This window comes from Squalius cephalus, assembly GCF_949319135.1.
Source record: "Squalius cephalus genome assembly, contig: scaffold_62, whole genome shotgun sequence".
Classification (NCBI taxonomy): Eukaryota; Metazoa; Chordata; class Actinopteri; order Cypriniformes; family Leuciscidae; genus Squalius; species Squalius cephalus.
Window position 1 is genome coordinate 125,965 of NW_027645841.1, and position 5,689 is coordinate 131,653.

Below are 5,689 nucleotides of genomic sequence, written 5' to 3' on the forward strand. Positions count from 1 at the left end.
AGAAATGTCTGACCTTGAGGAAACTTTTTTTTTTTCACTGTAACTATAAACAATAATTTATTTTAAAATAATTTATTTTGGGGGACTTCCGGTCGCGACATGTAGGGAGAGGACGCACACGCGGAGGCTCCCAGTTTACTTTTTGTCAAAATCTCATTTCTAATCCATTCTTTGCTCGAATCTCGACATAACTTTTTTGGCTGTAGTTGCTTTAGCTTATTCCTGCAAAATGAGCAACTCCAAAAGCACAAAATCAGTCAGTAACACGCAGACCCCGGCTACACGTGCTGCTGGAAAGCTAGCATCCTTTGCAGCTAACAACGTTCCAACAATTGAGAAGGCGCCTGCGACACCCGAAGCGGGGGTTATGGACCAACTTTCGGCTGAATTCGCAAAACAGAGAGCCTCGCTCAAGGAGGACGTCTCGTCTCTGATCCAAGACGCCATCAGACCAATTCAAACGTCACTGGACTCGCTACAGACAACAATCAACTCATTCCAGAGCCGTCTTACCTCCGTGGAATCTGTAGCTGGTGATAACTTTGAACGGCTAACTGTGGCGGAGTCTGCCATCAGAATGCTCCAGAGACAAAATCAGGTGCTTCTAGATCGGTGTGATGACCTGGAAAACCGCTCGCGGAGATCCAATCTTCGTATATTGAACATCCCCGAAGGCTGTGAAGATGGCAAAGATCCCCTAAAGTTCATGGTAGATGTACTGATGCAAGTGATGGGACCCGAAGTCTTCCCTACACCGCCTGAGCTGGAGAGAGCCCATCGGACCCCGACTTCTAAACCCGGCCAAAGATCATCCCCTCGCGCGTTCCTGGTCTGCTTCTCCAGATTCCAGCAGAAGGAAGCTGCGCTGCGCTGGGCCCGGAATCATGAGCTCAAGTATCAAGGCGCCACTATAAGGGTCTATCAGGACCTCAGCGCAGCTCTCGCTAAAAAGAGAGCTGAGTTTAACGGTATAAAGCAAGCCTTGTATCAGAAGAACGTCAGATTCCACCTGCTCCACCCGGCCCGACTGCGAGTGATGTATGGGAACGATGTACTCACTTTTGACTCGCCTGATGAAGCTCAGAAGTTTTTCGACCAGAAGTTCGGCAAAGAGTAGGACTTCACCTCACATGTGGCAGTCTGGTCTGTCTGTACAACCCGACGATGGTTAATTACCCGAACTCAAGGTGTGTATGTTCACCTTATAATGGTAAACAGCAGTCCTGTACGAATACATAACGATGTTTATGCTAGGCTAATTCATACTATGCTATGCACGAGTTTATACACCTAAAGCTTAACGGAGTAAACCACTCGTGCCGCCTTCCAGATGTGTGTACGCGTGCATATAGGTAACGTTTTGTTTGTGCGTGTATCTATGTTTATAAATATTTTTCTTTTCTTTTCATTTGAATGTTGAGAGGATTTATTATTGAATATTTAAAATAACTGGGAGCCCCCTCAGGCCTAAATATTAAGAGAATGTGCTACCAGAAGCTCTTGGAAATGGTGTTTAGCCTGCAGCTTGCCTCAGGGAGAGGGACAAGTATAGGCTTTGTTCTGGTTTTGTGTTCAGATAAGGTTAAGATTAGGGATAGGGTAAGGGACAACTCCACACTTTTGCAACATAGGATCTTCCTTTTTTTTTCTTTTTTTAACAGAAGAATTGATAAACTGTGCACTTCAGCAGTCATTACACTTAATTTTTCTTTCTAGTTAAACATGGTGTATGGTACTGATGCAAGAGGGGCTGCTGTACGTTTCATTAGTTGGAATGTGAAAGGTTTGAATGGGCCTGTTAAAAGAGCCAGGATATTTAATCATCTTAAACATTTAAAATGTGATGTGGCATTTCTTCAAGAATCCCACCTACTGGTTAAAGACCAAGTCAGACTTAAAAAAAGCTGGGTTGGTAACGTATTTCATTCTAATCTTAATTCCAAAACTTGTGGAACAGCCATACTGATTCATAAAAAAATTCAGTTCAGTGTCACTACTATTATTTCAGACCCTCAAGGACGCTTTGTGATGGTTTCTGGACTCCTCTATCATAAGCCTGTGGTTTTGGTCAATATTTATGCCCCAAATTGGGACGATGATAAATTTATGGGTAAAATTATCTCATTAATTCCAGATTTGAATTCTCACCAGTTGATTTTTGGCGGAGACTTAAACTGTGTGATAAATCCAACACTTGACCGCTCCCATTCTAAACTTACAAACCTTTCCAAAAAGGCCAAACTTTTATCACGTTTTATGGATGACATAGGATGTGTTGATCCTTGGCGTTTTCTGTACCCAGTGGGCAAATCTTTTTCTTTTTTTTCTCCTGTACATCATTCATATAGTCGAATAGACTATTTTTTCATTGATCAGAATCTTCTTTCTTCTGTCACAAAAGTCGAATATTTGTCTATAATTATATCAGATCATGCGCCTGTATTACTAGATCTTGCTTTTCCTCTTTGCAAATTGGAACGCCCCTTTTGGAAATTAGATAGAAATCTTTTGACCGACGACATCTTTTGCAAAATGATATCCCAAAAAATAGACGACTATATAGAATCAAACAAAAAAGATGATATCTCCCCCTCTCTCCTCTGGGAAACATTAAAAGCTGTAATCAGAGGTGAGATTATATCATATTCAGCTAAAATAAATAAAACTAAAAGAATCAAACAAGAGGAGCTCATTAAATCAATATTTATGGTGGATGCTCAGTACTCTACCTCTCCTTCCCCCGAGCTTTACAAAAGGAAGCTGGATCTCCAAACGCAATATAATTTGATATCAACTGAGAAGACAGAACGTCTTCTTTTAAAATCACGGGGATATTTTTATGAACATGGCGACAAAGCTGGACGTTTATTAGCACACCAACTTAAATGCCACTCGGCATCCCAACAAATCCCCCAAATACGGAAAGATGATGGTGAACTAACTATTGATCCAGTAGAAATCAATGAAACATTTGCCTTATTTTATTCAAATTTGTATATGTCAGAGATGACAGAAGATGGTTCTGATATGGAACATTTTTTCAAGGACCTCCAAACCCCTTCAGTAACAGCACTACATAGGACTAAGACTGAGCTCCCACTAGATCATATAGAAATCTGTAATGCAATAAAAGCAATGCAAAGTGGCAAGGCACCGGGCCCTGATGGGTTTCCTATAGAGTTTTTTAAAAAGTTTTCCAACAAGCTATCAACAATTTTGCTCGATATGTTTAATGATTCTCTGTCCCGTGGCTCTCTCCCACAGACACTAACTGAAGCATCTATTACTCTTTTGCTTAAGCCAGGTAAAGATGCCACAGAATGTGGCTCATACCGACCCATCTCCCTCCTTAACAGTGATGTAAAGATTTTGGCCAAAGCTCTTGCCTTACGCCTAGAAACCACAATACATGACGTGATTTCTGCTGACCAAACTGGTTTTATTTCAGGGCGGCACTCATTTACAAACATCCGTCGACTTTTAAGTATAATTTACTCTCCTGTATCCAGTGTGGTCCCTGAGGTGGTTATCGCACTTGATGCAGAGAAGGCATTTGACAGGGTGGAGTGGGGATACTTATTGGCATGTTTAAAGAAGTTTGATTATGGCCCTAACTTCATTTCATGGATTAAGCTTCTGTACAGCTCACCAAAAGCTTCTGTAGTAACAAATGGAAAACATTCACACTATTTCCAGCTGTCAAGGGGTACTCGCCAGGGCTGTCCTATCAGCCCACTTCTATTTGCCTTGGCCATAGAGCCCTTATCCATTACACTCAACACTTTACCATCAATTAGTGGAATATACAGGGGGGGGAGGGAGCATAGAGTATCTCTATACGCAGATGATTTATTATTATATGTATCAGACCCTGCTCTGGGCTCCCCTCATATTACCCATGCTTTGAGGAAATTTGGGGCTTTCTCTGGGTACAAATTGAACTTTAGTAAGAGTGAATGTTATCCTGTTAATGATCTGGCTCTTCAAATACAAGATGATGTTTTACCATTCCAAATGTCTAAAAATGGCTTTAAATACTTGGGTATTAATATTACAAGGGACATACAGCACCTCTATCAAGAAAACTTCTGTCAGCTCTTTGAAAAAACTAAATTAGACCTAAAGAAATGGAACTCACTTCATCTATCCTTGGCAGGGAAGGTGAACTGTATCAAAATGAATATACTCCCCAAATTTCTTTATCTATTTCAGTGTATCCCACTTTATCTCCCTAAATCTTTTTTTAAGTCCCTCGATAAAGCTTTTATCTCATTTTTATGGGATGGGAAAAAGCCTAGAATACGGTTAGAATTACTACAAAGACCTAAAAACCAAGGTGGCTTAGCTTTTCCAAATCTTTGCTACTATTATTGGGCCGCAAATGTTCAAAAAATCATACATTGGCTACACACCCCTGACATAGACTGGTGTCTCTTTGAGGCTGCATCTTGCACCTCAACATCTCTTAAAGCCCTGGTCACCTCCAGCCTGCCCGCCCCTATTATGAAATACACTAACAATCCAGTAGTCATAAATACCCTTAAAATTTGGTTTCAACTTAGACAGAACTTTAAATGTGAAAACATTTTTCATTTAAGTCCCATACACAATAATCACCTTTTCCCCCAGGCAATGCTAGACTCTGAATTCACTCTTTGGCAAAGGCGAGGCATTCTCTATTTTAAAGACTTGTACACAAACTCCATTTTTGCAAACTTTGATGATTTGTCGCACAGATTTACTCTACCCCGGTCTAGCCTATTTCGTTACTTTCAAATCCGCCACTTCCTTCAGCATCATTTTTCTAACTTTCCATACACACCACCACCCTCGGGCTTAGAGAATTTGTTAGAACCCGCAGTCAATTCCCAAAAAAACATTTCAAGGATATATGGCCAGATAACCAGTCTTAAAAGCACAAATCTTGCAAAGATTAGAGCAGACTGGGTGAATGAATTAGGGGAGGAACTAGAATTAGAGGAGGACATTTGGGACAACGCTCTACTAAGAGTAAATGACAGCACTTCCTGTGCCAAGTTGAGCTTAATTCAATTCAAAATTCTACACCGCATTCATTACTCGAAAGTGAAATTGGCTAAAATATATCCTAACATAGATGATAGCTGTGACAGGTGTCGTAACACTCCTGCCAACTTAACCCATATGTTCTGGCTGTGTCCAGCCCTCACAACCTACTGGTCTATGATTTTCAAAACCTTGTCAGAGGCTCTTAACATCGACCTCCAACCTAACGCTGCAATGGCCATTTTCGGTATTACAGATAGAAGATACTCTACACTAAGGAAAAATTATAAAAACATAATTGCGTTCACAACATTGCTTGCACGTAGAAGGATTTTATTACACTGGAAGTCAAACAATCCACCTAAAGTATCTTTATGGCTTAGTGACCTAATGCAATTCATACAATTAGAAAAAATTAAATACACACTGAGAGGGTCCAGGGACAAATTCTTCTATGTCTGGAACCCAGTACTGTCACACCTGAACAAACTTAAGACTATGCCCACTTAGTATCAATTAGCAGCCCCTCTTGCTTACTCACTTGTTACTTTGATATTTATTTACCCATGTGAATCAAATGTCCTGTGAAGTGTGCAGCCTTAGTTGCAGTGAGTCTGTGTGTATACTTCTTCTTTGCTAATTACTTTTTTTATTCTATTTTTTT